This window comes from Triturus cristatus, chromosome 9 (assembly GCF_964204655.1).
Source record: "Triturus cristatus chromosome 9, aTriCri1.1, whole genome shotgun sequence".
Taxonomy (NCBI): Eukaryota; Metazoa; Chordata; class Amphibia; order Caudata; family Salamandridae; genus Triturus; species Triturus cristatus.
The window spans coordinates 279,269,052-279,286,290 of NC_140592.1; positions in this window are offsets into that span (position 1 = coordinate 279,269,052).

Below are 17,239 nucleotides of genomic sequence, written 5' to 3' on the forward strand. Positions count from 1 at the left end.
GGAATGAGCATCTGAGGAGGACGCCCACTCCACATGAGCCAGAAGTGAAACCTGCATGTGCCACCATTGTGTAACCCCATCTGTTTAGAGCCTTACAGGAGTTGCCAATTAGGTGTGTCTCTTGGAGCAATGCGACATCTGGGGAGTGGCGCTTTATGTATTGGAGTACTATGCTTCTTTTCACCTTGTCCCCGAGCCCATTGACGTTCCAACTGATATGCTTTAAACTTTTATCCCACTTCATACTCACTTCAAAAATTCAGGGCGGTATCACACCCGCGCAACATGTGACACAACCAATGCATGTAATGACTTGTTCTGCATGACCGAAGATCTTCCCTCAAAGCCTCCCCCCTCCCACTTTGACATAAAGACATTGCAATATGGCAAAAAGTAACTTTCGTAACCCAAAACTGCCCCCCCACCCTGCTACCCTGCCACGTAGATTTGAAACTACTCACATCCCCAACTAGCAGAGTGCCTATCAACCCAAGAACAGTTCAAAACAGTTGACGGGGGGAAAAAGAAGGCTAGCACCAGCTCCGGTCACCTAAAAGATGCCCCCACCCATGGAGAGAGCTTGTGAGGGTAACAGCACAGTAAGTTACAGAGATGTCAACCTCGCTTCTTATAAGATATCCCCCACCTGCCCCACAGCAAAGGAATGCATACATTACAGTTTGTTGAGGAGGGTCCGTTGGGTCAATAGTACAAAGTTCAGAATGGTCAGTCCCCTTGAACCCTCAGCGTCTCCAGGCTACTGGATCTTGATCTCCAGGAGTGCTGGCTCTGCTTGTCGGCGTCCGATCTACCATCCGCCGAGCCCGGCGAATGGACGCGGGCGTCTCTCAATTTGTCACCAGTAGTCGCCATAGATGTCCGGGCCACCACCCTTTCCAACCAGTTCTGCACCTCCGATGGGGCCGTAAAGAAAAGGGATTTGCCTTCTGCCAGGACTTTGAGTTTCACTGGGAAAAACATCATGTATTTGATTCCTCTTTCTCTGAGCTCTCTCTTGACCCCGTGGAAGGAGCGTCATTCCTGCTGGACCCTAAGAGTGAATTCAGGAAATAATCTTACTGTCGCATTTTCATATTGCAGGTCTCTTTGCGTTCGGGCTGCCTGTAATATAGCGTCATGGTCCCTGTAAATAAGTATTTTTGCAATTTAGTCTTGGGTGCCGCTCCCGGTTTGGGCCTGGGGATTGTCGTCCGGTGTGCTCTTTCGATTGTGAATAGGGATGAGACTGAGCTGCTTCATTTTGAAGAGGTTTAGGATTAGGTCCTCCAGGAAGAGGTCGATACTTGGTCCCTCCGAACCCTCTGGGACACCAACTACCCTGATGTTGTTTTGGCGTTAGTGTGCTACAAGTGTCGCAGGCCGCACCGTAGAGAGGAGGAAGCACCGAACCCACATGCACCAGGGATGGGCCAGGAAAGAGCCCGTCTGTCTCACGGGAAGATGGCGTAGGCAAGTTATGGGACGGCTTGAGGCAATAAGGTGTGCTTTCAGCTATGGCACGACCGCCACAGTTTGATGAAAAATTATAGGCCCTTCACGTTTTGAGTCACTATTCCTGCGCTGTTTTTGGTCGATGTGGATGATGTACCACAACTGGACCTGCTTAACACCAGCACCCCGGACCGGAGAAAGTGTAGGAGGGTGCCCCCCTGCTACAGAGTCCAGGATGATGTATATATAAAGTGCCACACCCGGGGTATCCCTGCCCCGTCTCAACTGGAGAGTGAGTATTACAAGGGGCTACCAAATTCCGACCCCCTCGGGGTGCAACTGTCCAGACACGCAACACTCACCACTGCCTCCGGGTCCCACTAAGGCGCAAACAATGGTGAGTCGTGACGTCTAGGATTCAGCCCGCAACGGCAGCCCCAGCACCACGGGCCCACTCAGTTGTTTACCGGCCGGCCTCCTCTCACCACCAGGGCAGCGCTGGGTTCGAAAGGGTCGGGGGAAGTCTCCGAACTCCAGCACTCTTGCACCAACCTCCATGTCTCAGCAGATCGGAGCAGGCAGCCCGCACCAGCACACAATCCCTGCCCGTCAGCGCTCGCTGCCCTCCGATCCACGGACCGAGCTTGCAGTGCCAGGCCTCTTGTCACCAGGTGCCACACACGTAACCTCTTACCGGGCCGTAGCAGATTCAGGGTAGGCCAGAGCCGTCAGCAGCGTAGCGGGCACCAGCAGGATGTCCAAACTAATCCTCCCAACCCACCTCCACTTCCGCAAGCACAATCACCATCTGCTGAGCCCTCCAGCGCCGGGGGAAGGTCCACCGCTACAGTTTTGAGCATCGCTGGCCCCCACGTTCTGGTGTGGCAACGCCACCCTGCTCCCTCGGCCCAGCGCTGAGTCGTGGTGCAGACCGTCCCCAGGCATACCAGCAGCGCGCTCCAGCTTCTCCACACTGCTGCCAAGGTTCATGCGGGCCTCTGTCACTGAAGGCGGCGGGCTGCCGGTGTACAGTCAGGATGCTGGGAGCGAAGGTACGTGGCCTCAGCGCCACAGTGTTCGTCCAGGCGGGATATCTGTGAGGAGTCGGTTCCAGAGGCGATCGCACATTTCCTCTAGGCCTTTGCAGGCGATCCCGGCTACACCGCAATGTCGCGATTCCTCCCCTGGGCATTCCTCAGCAGCCCGATTTTTCTTCCAGATCACTTCGGAGGGCGTGGAGAAATGCTAGAGGGTTAGATTCAGGCCCCCTCAGCCGAATTCATGACGGATTTTAGGGTGGTAGAGCTTTCCCTCGGGGTAGCTCTACTTTCAGGCGGCAATCTTCGCCGGTGCCAGGCCACGCCCCCCTTTCTGATATTTCTGAATAATATGTAGGCTATTCTGTTTTAGGTTTAAACTAGGGGTCAGTGTATCTCGTGTAAATTTATGTAGCATAATTATGCAAAACTACAGCAAAAGGATGCATAATTATGGAAAATACATCTTGTACACAAAAGAGGTATCGCAATGATTCATTTGGGTAAAAATTAGACTCAAAAATATAATTTCAAGTTCATTTCTGGTTACATGCATTAAAAACACTTATGCTTGTGTTTAGATTAGTATTTTGTACTCAAATATTACCTGAACACCTTCTTAAAAATATTTCTTGAATTTCCCCATTAGAGGAACTGCCGCTCGCATTCTGAACACCGCTGTCCACATTTGGATATGTAGCTTCGAGCTAAATAGTTACCTGAATGGTCAGCTTAAGGAAAAACATACCTGAGATGCCACTTGATTTAAAGAAATTACCTTAGAGCAACATCTTGCATTTACATATCTCCCCAAAATAATGCCATGTGGCATAATGGTGTAATCGCAGTAATTTTACATAAATGTTGTTACACAAAATTACCAAACTGATGCCAACTACATATAAACACTGATATACACCTGCACACCATAATTTAAAGAAAGTGAGAGAGAGTGAGTCATTTTTTATTTCTTCCTGAGGGACTAACACAATATAACAAGATCTAAGATTATTCTGCCTAAATGTTGTCCTGCACTGGTTGGTGACAAGGCTGACTCATAAGGTTCTTGGCCATTGTGCTATCACATTAACCCACAGACACAGAATGGGTAAAGCCTTTGATATATTACTCCCCTTTTCTAACAATTCAAAATGGCAAGTCACAAAATGCAATGTGATGGCTGTTAAATGTCACAACTGACTTAACATGAGACATTTGCCATGCTGGCACTTTACTGCTATAGTAGTAGTAGTAGTAGTAAAATACTTTATTGCATTAATCACTTGATTACAATAATAGAGAATAAGCAATCATAAAATAAATTAGAAAATCACATAATATCCATTTGTGGTATCCTATAAAAGAAAACATACATAGATCATGATGCCTGTTTTGCAGGTATATACATATACACTAGTAAAAGCCATCTAGTCATTTAATATTTTATAAGCATGTTCTAAAAACTGAACCATCCTTCCAATTGCACTTTCCCCTGCAAGCCTAAAACAATAACGGATAGCCTCCGTAGTTGTTCTTATTTTGGCATTATTAAACATGGGGCATAAATATGCCCTCCATGTAGGCAACAGCCTCAGGCAAATGCATATTAAATGTTCAAGAATTTCCTTGCCGATTCTACAAAGCCGACATACCTGTGTATCTTTGAGAGCCTGATTCCAAGTCCCTTCCAACTCCCCTATCGGAATGTAAAATTGTTTGAACCTTAGGTATTTTCATTTAATATAGCTGGTCAGATTCCATCCCAAGTGTTCTTGAGGCCGCAAGATATATGTGTCAAATATTAAGCCCGTATGTTTATATTTCCCGGCGTGTAGAAGATCTAAATTCCACTGTGTTAACTTTAATGTTTTAGATATCAAATGTTTCCGCACATCCCTGGTCATTCGTCCCATCTCCTGTATATCAGGCAGATCATAGGAGTCTATTTCCATCATTATTCTAGATAGTTGCAGATCTCTTACTTTTTTACTCCGGAGTTCCACCATTATTAGATGTTTCACTGTGCATGAATCGACCTTAGCACAGTCAATAATATAGTTAACACAGCTGTTCTTATGCAGCATTTCCAGAGATTTTAGGCCAAATTCCAACCGTATCATACAATGTGGAGTAGCCTGTCGTAGATGGAGTATGGTGCGTACCCATTTCATAAAGCAAGCTCAAAGATGACTTTCTTGTTCATGGAAGGAGATGCATACAAAAAAAACGGAATCATTTTCATTTGTAAAGCTTTAAGTGATGGGATAATTGCATTCCCTCTGAACATTTTCATAAATCTCGCGATTGATTTTGTAATAGTTGTAGATTTGACACTTTTTCTGACCATATGGTTTGACCACGATAACTTTTTGTCAAATCTTATGCCGAGGTAGTTATATTGGTCCACTACCTCGATTGGATTTTCTCCTAAAGTCCACATTTTTGATTGTGTAGACTGTCTAAACGTCACAATTTTTGTTTTAGACAAAATAGCTATCAAACCATTCACTTTGTTATATGCATCTAGTTGGTTCAGTTGGTGCTGTAATCCATTAGGAGTTAAGGATAAAATTACTAAATCATCGGCATATGCTAGGTATGGTATTTTTTTTGTCTCCTACTTTAGGTGTCACACCCATATCTGATATTAACACCAAATCGATATCTGCAATGTACAAGGAGAATAGCAGTGGAGCGAGGACACAGCCTTGCTTGAGGCCGTTTGTGATATCCATTTTTGGCGATAATGTATCATCATGAGCCAACTTCACCCTGACCCATGTATCTGAATGCAGGCTGATATTAAAATTTAGAAGGTTTGGATCAACCTCCCAAGCTGTTAATTTACTCCACAGCCTTTGCCGGTTGAACTTGTCAAATGCTGTGGAATAATCCAAAAAGCAGGCGTATAGTGTTAGCTTCCGCCAACTTGCCTTTTTTCCTATCAGGACCAATGAAGCAATATTATCGAGGGTCGAACACCCTAAGCGAAATCCAGTTTGAGGTATTTGTATTGATGAATTTTCCTCCGCTCATGACCTTAATTTATTTTGGAGGTGCTTTGCAAACAGTTTCCCTTCAAAATCCAGCAATGCTATTAATCTGTAGCTGGACGGATCATCTTTTGGGCCTCGATTGTAAATTGGATGAACACTCGCTCCTTTCCAGGAAGATGGTATCATTCCACATTTAATTACCTGTAAAAACAGCTGTTTTAACATCGCACTCCAAAATGTTATGTTAAACTTTATCAAGCCGATAAGGATGCCATTGGGTCCTGCTGCCTTGGATGAGCGGGAACTCTTTATTAATTTGACAATTTCATCTTCAGTTATTTCTGAAAATGAACCATCCGCCTTAGTTGTCATATATTCACATATAACAGATGAATTATATAAAGCTTTGATGCGATTGTCCCACTTATAGCTTGAGACAAAAAAGTCATCTGGCTGTTTATGCAAATTTGTGCCGTGGCCCGTGTCCCACCAGGGACCAAAAAGCTCGCTTATTCCTAGTCGTAATCGCATGATATAATTTAGCATAAGCGGTGTCCACACTATCCCCCTTTATCTGTAAATTCCCATTCTTGAATTCTTTCTTTATGTCTTGTATTTTCATATTCCGCTCATTTGTGATTGGAAGTTTTAAGATATAACGCATCTCCTTACGATAGATTCTCTTTGATTCAGTTAATTTGGAAGTCTTCGTTACAATAACATTTAATCGCGGCTCCTGGATACTTGCCACAAGACTGGATAAAATATTTTTTTTAAATAGATTTCCAGGCATCCGACCACCTGTCTCCAGACTTTAATATAATCATGTCTTTCTCAATACTGGCTATCATAGATGCTTCAAGGTTCGATCCCTTCATTTGTAATTTATTATTCCAGATAAGTCTTTTCCCATTTACAGCAGTCATTCTGCCACTGTTGGCCGTTGCATGGGTCTCCCAATAATCGTGCTTGATACTGATGATTAATCTTTGGAGATCATGATCACTCTGGGCTCTTGGTATAATGGCATACTTTTTACATAAGTAAAAGTGGGCGTAATGGACAAATGTAAAGTCTATAATTGAAGACCCCATCGGTCCACGGAATGTTAAGGAAGCTGGTTGGTCATCTTTTAGTCTTCCATTGAGAGTTCTATATCCTAGAACAGTCAACAAGTCATATGTATATTTAAGAGAAGAACCAATCTTTTTTGCCTTATTTTGTAAAGGAAATACTACTCGCAGAATATTGTAAGCCATGTCTGGTTCCTCCACGGTTGCAGGATTGACCACCAAGGGCAACAAAGTCTGATTAAAATCTCCCGTTAATATGACTACCATGTGTTCATTCACTGCCATTATTTTTTCCAATTCATTCAATGTTGCTTGATAGATGCACTTGTTTTTCACCAATTGATGAGGGAAATAAATGTTGATTATCAAACATTTGGTAAGGTTTTGATGTGTTAAGATAACTGGCAATATATATTTTGATGATGTTTTAAGTTTTTTACTTATCACGCATAATTTAGTACATATTGATGTTGACAGTCCTCCGCTTGATCTTCCGAAGGCATTTTTGTTTTGCCTGGATTTCATGTGTTATAAAATTTAGTATATTTAAATTCCCTGAATGCCAAGTTTCCTCTAGATATATTACACATTGTTCTTGTAGAAAGCTCATCATTTTATCCCCGGCCTTTTTTAATTGTCGCTGAAAAACAGCTATGTTCCAAGACAATATTGAAAACTCAGTTTGTTGGACTATCCTTATGTTAGAACTTTCAGGAATACTTCTTGGCCTCATATAGATACCGCCTCTCCCCTAAACAGGGAGCATCAACAGATAGCAGATTATTATCCTGTACTTTCCTTGCTGTGATTTGAAAATTCTCAAATCTGATGCTATCTTCAGCACCTTTGTACGAAAATCTGGTGCTTAATAGAGGTTTTTCATATTCTGTTCGTCTGTTGGCAGTTCTCAGAATATGTGGATATTTACGTTTCTCCGGCTGTCTGATTATAATTCCCCAGTCAGTTAAGAAGTATTTAATGTTTAACATCTTTAGAGCCACATTCTGAGATACCCATGTTGTTCTTGTGATTTTGTAATCAGAATTGGCTTTATTATCCGAGACGAAGCAGATAGCAGCGAGTGATTTTGAGTTAATTTCTTTCAAACTTTCAAAACTTTCAAAACAGTTTAATAGCTTTAATATGTTTTGCCGATTAAATACATCATGAAAGCCTTCTGACTTATATACAGGTATAAAGTCAATTATACAATTTTCATCACTACATGTTTATCATTATATAGTGGCTGTATCTCTTGGCATAATTTCCCTTTATTTGATCTTTGGGGTTCCCCCATCTTTATCTGTTGAATTCCCACAAAAGCTTTCTTTTGTACATTTTACAAATCTGTACAATTTTCCACTCCCTTGTTCTTCCCTATATTCACAGTTTTTACTGGACGTCTTAGATCCCTGACTTCCGATTTTTCCGTTATCCCTAGTATTCCATTCATAATCTTTTTCAATAAAGTTTTGTCGTTACTTGGTAATGGCATAATTCTATCCTCAATCTGTGTACATATATTAACTGTTTTCTATTCCCTGTTGTACTACTTCACTGTACCTTAACTGTGGTACAGTTGTTACATGTCGAGCATTTGTTGGTATCTTAACCTTGGATAGAATTGGTGAAGTCAAAATGGCTCTAGTTACCACTCTTGGTACGGTTTCATGTTCTGATGTTTTGCCAATTGATGTTATGGCTTTAGCTTGGTTAGCCGGGAGACAAGATTCTTCGTAACTTGGTCTGTTTCCATCAGACTTATGAGCCCACATTCTTGTTCCTTTGTCTTTTTTGGCGATTTGTTAAATATTGGAAAGATCACATTCTCCTTTGGCACCGATGCATCTGGCGATGTTGTTTGTTCTCATTTTTTCTCTTGAGCTTTCTTAGTTTTTTAAATCTCCTTTTGCTTCAGTAGGGAGCAAAGCCATCTTGATATCCATCAACTTGTAATACACTACAGGGGTTTATCATATTTTAACTTTGGCTCTGACGATGTAGTTACAGAACATCTTTTCTTTGATCGGAGCTGGATTTATTACGTTACTTATTTCGTCTTTTGTTTCTGTAAACCTCTCTCCAGTACTCAGGAGAGAATTTTTATTGATGCAGTTCACTCCGCAATTCCCGATTTTGTGTGGTAATAGTTGTAATAGATCCACAATATCATCCACACGCTCTAGATGTTTTGTGGCTTTAATAAATTCCCCCATGTCCTGTTTAATTGATGACAATATTGCAGAATTATCCTTTAGTGATACCATTTCTGCTGCCATTTTTCTGTGATCATCGACCTGTTCTGTTAATAGCTTCGATTGTGTTGTAAAAATTTCTTACATTTGAGTCTACTGCTATAGATGTCCAGGCAAAGGGTGCAAAAAAGCTGTGGTGAGTATTCTTTAAGCATCATGTTTCAGGTGTCTTAGAATGCAAGGCTACAAATTAATTGGTGTGATTCAAAATTTTAAAAGTTTCACAAGATACTATGTTGGTAGCAGGGTTGGCTACCCCTAACATGTCATAATACTCCGAAGCAGTAGGTGAATGACCATCAGCTGTGTCCAGGAATTTGTTTAGTGATACTTTTTAGTAGAATATAGAACTCTAACTTTTAAAATGTATTAATAGTCATATAAACCCGACAAAGTCCTGACAAAGTGTGCGTGAGAGGTAATGAGATGTTAGCAAGAGTAATGAGATGCGAGTGTCATTGAGAGTATAATACAAAGACTTTCTATGCTTAAACAGTCTAATATAAGTCCATTAGAAACACTGCCAGTGGAAAATCACTACATACCTTAAATGACATCTCCTTTAAATTAAATATGTGCTTTATACCAATCACTGCAAAAAAATCAATGGGCCTGATTACGATGTCGGCCGGATCACAACTGGCGATTTGGCAGGTGTGATCCGACCAACATCTGCCCCTGCGTTCCACCCGCAACATTATGATGTGGAGGAACCGACCACTGCTGTGCCGATGAGCTCAAGGAACCCGTCGGTCCAGCGGTTTGAATGTAATCTCTCAAATAAGTGGGGTGCCTCCTCAGGCACTGCTGTGGGGATTATAATGTCCCTTTTGGTCTGCCTTTCTATGGTGGTCCGACTGCCATAGAAAGGCAGACAGAAATGGACTTTGGAGGCCCTAGCATGGCTTCGGTCCCCGTGCGGCCCCTGCTATGGGGTCTCCTAAACATCCCTGCACCATCTGGCAGGCACCACATGGTGCCTGCTACACAGTGTATGGATGTTTTAAGTGTGTATTTTTTCTATTGAGGCTGGTGGTGCAACCCCTGGTCTTTGAGGCACCAAGACAGGGTCAGAAGCAGAAGGCAAATATACCTCTTTAAAAGCTGTGTTTACGTTTTGCACTTCCCACTACCAGTAGCCATCAGTGACAATGAGTAAACCCTCTGTGGTTACAGGAATGAAGCCTGTGATTTTTGCAAGGCAAAAAAGTGGTTTATGTTACTTCTACATCGCGGGGTCTATCAGGTGCTACCATCGGTGCTCTGCAACTGCTCAAGCAGCACACATTAAATACAGCCCCCTCATGGTAACTCGCTCTTACTGGTTGGCGATGCTTAACACTGTGACTGCCAGAAGAGCTATAAACAAACATTGCAACTCCGTACCTTCCACAGTTATATGTTGACCGATTGTGTGGAGGGTGATGCCTTGTTTGAAAATGGGCGCATGCAAAAGAAGCAGTCTGCATTGGTCATATCTCGCATCTGCCTGCCACATGTGGCCCCAGAACTTGCTCCAGTGACAAAAAGGATATTACATACACATTTCGAAAATCTGAAAATGTGGTCATTTTAAAATGTGCATCAAAGTGGAAACATATATGACAGGTACCAAGGAATGTGCAAACATAGATTACGTCCAGAAATAATGGAGAGTGCAAAGGTAAGGAATAAAAAGGTAGGGTTTCAGTCTAAAGCATCAATCACAGTCTCATACTCCACCGTGCTTCTTAAATGTTATAGCATTCTTATAAGCCCTTCTTAAATGTTATAGATTTTTTATACAGTATTTTGCATTGATTTGATAATAGTACAATGAGATAAGGTTTGATTAAATGTATTTCCACACACATTTTTATAGTTCATGTCTTTTGTGTTTCCTGACTCCGTAAACGTGTCCAAACCCACTAGATTCATTCTGAGCAGTACAACTTTCCCCTTGGGGGTATTTCTTATTTGCCAAAGGAGCCCACATCCCATGCACTGTTCTTTATTTCTGCCTTTTTGTACTGGTGGTTATTTCTGGAGTATCAGATGCAGCACCACCTACTACCATTAGAGCCTTCTAAGCACTCACCCATCAGAGGAGGAGTTTCAGAGGTTTTTCAGCGAAGGTGCTGGTAGTGGTGCCTTAAGACAAAACAGACGATTTGTGCCCCCAAAGCAGGCTCATCTAATCATATAAACAACAATAGTTGAGATAGTCACAAACCTTTTGTGGATGGTAATTAGCCAAGATGATTCATGTCGAAAATCTTCATAAAAATCAAACGATTTTGACACACAAAGGCTGTCGGAAGTCGACTTTGCTGGCTCGCAACAGGGCCCCCATGGGTGCATGGCCTCTGGTTGGAGGACGAGGGAGCAACTATGGTGCCCCCCTGTTGATTCCTGCACCCTGAGGCAGGCACCTTAAGGTGAAGGGAAGAACTGCACCTCTTCTCTTTACAATGAGAGCATGCACTAAAAGACACTTAAATACAAGCTAAAAAATGAAGACATAACTACCCAATACAGCACAAAGGGTCGGATTTATCATTATATTGCATTGCCCTTGCTACCCTTGCCTCACGCATGCTGTTACAAGTGCAACGCAATACTTAACTCAGATTTACCAAACAACACAAGGCCGCCTTGCATGGCCCTGCCCTGTTTGGTGCATCTGTAATAACGCAAGGCAGCGCATGTTACTGCCTTGTGTTACTCTACCCTGGTACGGGTATTCCCAAGCATGCACCCATGGACTTCGACACATTCTCACATTTGTTGACACTATGTAGCAGAGTTTGTGCCAGCGCAGGCAGAGAGCAGGAATGTGCCATATATTGGTAAATATGGCAGATTCCTGCCCTCTTTCTTTCAAGCAGCGCAGCAAGGTGTCCTGCTGCGCTGCGTGAAATAATGATAAATCTGGCCCCAGGTATCTACGATATTAAGTACTCAGGGGCAGATTTATGAGGCCCGTTGCGCCATCGGAACGTCACTTTTTGTGACATACCGTGGCGCAGAAGCCTGCGTGATATTTATCAGGCAGCACTGAGCCACTTTTTTTGGCTTAATGCTGCCTCATAAATATCAGTCCCTTTAACGCAGTGCACTGTGTTAAAGGGGCATGCAATGGGTGTTGCTGGGGGCGTTCCCAGCAACACCCATGGCCTATTGACACTGCCCCAGATTTACGAGAAATCGTAAATCTGGGGCAGAGCCAAAAGCTTCCGCCTCCCAGGGGAGGCGTAAGGGAGGCGCAACGTGGAGAAATATCTTTATTTCTCCTTGTTTTTCCTTTTTCTATGTGTGCTGCATTCTGCAGCACCCATACAAAGAGGAAAAACCTCTTGTGATAATTTTTGTACAGAAAGGTTTCCCTTCCTGTACAAAAATATTCATCTCCGCAACGCAGGCACCCTTGCACCATGGTGCAGAGGTGCCTGCGTTGGCGCAGGCAGCCCATTGTGCGCCGGCGCAGGGGCAAAGGACAGGAATGCGCCGCATTTTATAGATACGGCGCATCCCTGCCCTTTTCTTTTGCCGTAGGGAAGCGCAGCAGGAAGGCCTGCTGCGCTTCCCTACGGCAAAACCTCATAAATCTGCCCCATAGTGCCCAAATTGCCTGATGTCCACACGACACCTTCTCCATTCACCTTTTGCTTAGAACAAAACAGTAGCATGCTTACAGCCTGCATCCAATGTTGCTCTTCACTTGCTTCTTAGCCAAGAAAAGCGGCCACAATAACACATCATTTGCAAATAACTTTAAAATATCATTTTCAAGGTTAAGAATCGCTGTTATACATAATAAAACAGGAGCTGATAGACGTGCGCTCTCTCCAGAGTCCATTTTCTGTGAAAAAGCCCACATAACATCTGTTCATAAATAGTGCTCCTGTGAGAACACTGACATAGGTCCTGAGCTTCAACACGTGCAATTCCCCTGCCATGTACAGATGGCACAATGTGTTTCCGCAGCTGCATTCTCTTCATTACACTCCCAGCCTCTGCATATCCGCAGGTAAGACTGCAGACAAACGTGCTGCTTTTCGACTGACCTACCTCTTGCTATTTAGATTGTTCTTCCAGACACAAAGACAAATTGTGAGGCGCCGTTTCGTATAACTGCTTTTTTCCCAAATCACCTTCAGCATAAAACATCATACTCCACAGAGACATTACTGTTTGGGTATATTCGAATCAAAGTATTTCGACATTATAAACATATGTTTAGATCTAAGTGCAGAAGAATGAACGTCTTGTTAATGTTCTTTCTGTAGCTCAACTGTGCTTCACATATACACCACATTTAACAAAACTAGTTAAAATATGTTCCTTGAAAAGGTGGCTGAATCAGCAAGTACTGTAAAAGTTCACAATTTTTTTAATTGGCACTTTTTTCAGAACACTTTCCGGTTTTATATTAAGGGGCTTACGCAATATGAGCAATTCAAAGAATTAGACTTTATTATTCATAAGGGTATTAAGGGCAAGAAACAACCACTAACAAAAAGATTTGTTTAAAAAAAAAGAAAAAAAAAAAAAAAAAAGGCTTTCACCCCTTGAAAAGACACATGTTGCCTGTTATTGAATTCTGAATTAGTATTTTTTTAGGTTTGATTTTTTGTGGGGTATATTGAAAGTTTCGTATATGTAGAGTATTATTTCGTTTTAAGATTGTTTTCAACAATTTGGGATCAGAATGAAATCACTTTTAATTTGTGGGAACTCAGTCATAGTTCACTTTAAAAGTAAAACCCCTAACCCCTTTCTTTTAACCTCTTAACAATGAAATTTGATGCAAAGGCATGTGCACTTCCTGTAATGGCTACTTTACGCAGCCTGGGGAAGACTGAGCAGGTGACGTTGTGTTGGTGATAGGAGCTTCGCCTTATTTACAAGGCAGCGTTGAGTCCTTTAACATTGCTTAACACTGCCATGTAAATAAGGCATCCTTTCATGATGTACTTACCGTGAAAGGGAACGGTAATGGGTGTTGCGGTGGGTGTTCCACCACAACGCCCATTGGTTTTGACACTGCCCCCTATATACAACGGTGGCGCAAATAGGAGGCAGTGCCAAAATTAAGACCAGGGAACCCTTCCTGCACATAAACAATAAAAAAAATAGAAAATGACGTTTTGCAACTTCGATGTTAGAAGTTAGAAGTTTCAAAACGGCATGAATGATTGTTTATGTGCAGGAAGGGAGACCTTCCTGCACATGAACAATCATTTCCCCCAACGCAGACACCTTTGCACTATGGTGCAAGGGTGCCTGCATTGGCGCTAGGCAGCTGAACTCAGCACCAGCCCTATTGAAACGCATGGCTGCGCTGCATTCTAGTGAATTATCAAATTATCAAAAAAATCTGTCTCATCATGGCAAAAAGGTTTTTCTCCTTTATGTTAGCTATTGCTGAAAGTTGGATGATTATTCTATTTTTTTTCAAAGCAGAAAAATCCAGTCTCTGTGCGTACACACTTGAAGTGCTCCATTCAAATTTGTGCTGCTTACATTTCCCACCACTTTGACTGATGTGTTGAATAATGTGACAAATGGAATTGAGATATTATGTGTTTTACTGAAACTGGGCTAAAAGAGAAACTTAAAACGAGCCGAAGGGCTTGTTTGCACACGTTAACTCAGGCCCCGTCCCCGCCCTTCACCACTGTGTAAACACGCCCTGTGGCCGTTTTTAGTTGGGAGATTAAGTTCATTTGAATCCTGAGGGTCCCTAGGGTCCAACTAGCCCACTACGTACCTCCAGTATGCGCCACAGAGCTGCGTTGCAGAGAGGTGTAAAAAGTGGCACGGCCTGGACCACCTCTCTGCAACGCAGCTCAGTGGCGCTTACTGGAAGCACCTGGTGGGCTAGTTAGCCCCCAGGGGCTCTCAGGATTGAAATGGGATTATTTCCCCAACTTAAAACGTGCCACAGGGCTTGTTTGTACACATTAACTCAGGCCCCGTCCCCTCCCTTCACCACTGTGTAAACAAGCCCTGTGGCCGTTTTTAGTTGGGAGATTAAGTTCATTTGAATCCTGAGGGTCCCTAGGGTCCAACTAGCCCACTAGGTACCTCCAGTATGCGCCACAGAGCTGCGTTGCAGAGAGGTGTAAAAAGTGGCACGGCCTGGACCATCTCTCTGCAACGCAGCTCAGTGGCGCTTACTGGAAGCACCTGGTGGGCTAGTCAGCCCCCAGGGGCCCTCAGGATTGAAGGGGAATTATTTCCCCAACTTAAAACGCGCCATAGGGCGTGTTTGCACACGTCACCTCAGGCCCCGTCCCCTTCCTTCCCCACTGTGTAAACATGCCCTGTGGCCGTTTTTTAAGTTGGGAGATTAAGTCCCCTTGAATCCTGAGGATCCCTAGGGGCAAAACAGCCCACTAGGTATGTCCAGTAAGCGCCATTGCAGAGAGGTGTAAAAAGGGGCACGGCCTGCACCACCTCTCTGCAACGCAGAGCAGTGGCACTTACTGGAACCACCTGGTGGGCTAGTTGGCCCCCAGGGTCCCTCAGGATTGAAAGGGAATTATTTTCCCAACTTAAAACGCGCCACAGGGCGTGTTTGGACACGTCACCTCAGGCCCGTCCCCTCCCTTCACCACTGTGTAAACGCGCCCTGTGGCCGTTCTAAGTTGAGAGATTAAGTCCCCTTGAATCCTAAGGGTCCCTAAGGTCAAACTAGCCCACTAGGTACCTCCAGTAAGCGCCACAGAGCTGCTTTGCATAGAGGTGTAAAAAGGGGCGTGGCCTCAGAACACCTGTCTGCAACGCAGCTCCCTGGCGCACACTGGAGATACCTGTTGGGCTAGTTGGCCCTCAGGGACCCTCAGTATTGAAGAGGAATTAATTCCCCAACTTACAACTGGCCAGGGGGCGCGTTTGCAGAGTGCTGCAAGGAGGGGGCATGGCCTCCAGCGCGATGCCGGTCTTTTATTTATTTAATTTTTTTAAGAAGGAGGGCTGTGTGGCCCCCCTTCTTTTTCTAATTTACTGGCCCTGGGGACCCCATCCCCCAGGGCCTGCACCCTAATTTGTTTTGTTGAAAAAAATAAATTTGGCCCTCCCAAGGCCTTAATCGGCCCCGGGGACCCCAACCCCCGGGTCATGGCCTTTTTTAAATTTATATTCTTCAGGAGGGGGCTGCGTTGCCCCCTCCTCAGGCCACTTATGGCTCCGGGGACCCCATCCCCCAGGGCCGGCCTTTGTTTTTTATTATTTTAAAAATATATATATTTATAGAAACACCTAGGACATGCTGGACAAACCGTATGTACCTATCACCATGACGATTTGCGTGATATTCATTAAAAGGCGACTATGCATAGAATGAATCCACATGGAATGTAGTTACACCGCTAGTGAAGCTCTGACGTGTCTGACGCCCTACCGTGCCTAATCCCGGCGCCCCCGCCGGTGGGTACTCTCCAAGTAGACACCCTTGTCGTTTATGTATACAAACATGGGTAGCTATTGACAGACACATTTAATATACACGCACACCAAGCCATTCAAAGGGGATTCGACAAAAATTCAACCAAACTATGCAAGAAACCCCCCTCACGGTTAATAAAAAACATATCCACTGCCGGATGTGTAATACTTTTTATTTTACTATCTGGAAAGGAGACGACCCTCACTTGAGAGTCACAGCATGCTCCTGGCTGAGCCCAATGCTGTGTTACACCCACCAGTGCCCGCCGATTGCCTCACACCTCTGTGTTGTATTCCACTAGCTAGTGCGTATGCTATGACACTCTCTAGCCCATGTGCACTGTAACACCACCCCGTGAATATGTCATGCCACACTTGCCTTCGCACGGGTTATATTGCCCCATCTAACGTGCCTTCCTTGATGTGTATGTTATAATGCACAGCGCTATGCCATACATATTACAATCTGGGATCCATATCTTTGTCACAGTGCATATGCAACGTTACACTCCCCAGCACATATTTTATATTACAACTTTAGAGACTAGTTATGTTACACAAAACCGCCCTGTGCATATTACACTCCAAGGCATATATCGCATAGCACGCGCTAGTGCCTGTGCTATCTCGCGCTCTCCAATGAATCTGTCATTGCGCACAATGTATTGCATATTATATTTCACACCCTGGTTCATCTTATATCACACTTATTGGTGCATAGTTTATACCATATACTACATCTAGTTTTCATTTTCAATCGTGCTCTCAGGACTATGTTCTATATAAACTGCGTCCACCTGCCCTTTTCACAGGCATTACATTTTGTGATGGGGGTGGAGGGTCAGGGGGTGTTTCTGCCAAATGAGCCCGAGTCACAGTCACAAACGTCCTCTTCTTCCTGAATAAAAGTGAGATTATGCTGCATACTTGTACATATTTTAAGTAGTTCGCACAGACACACATTTTAAAAACAATAAAGTTCCTAATACCCACCT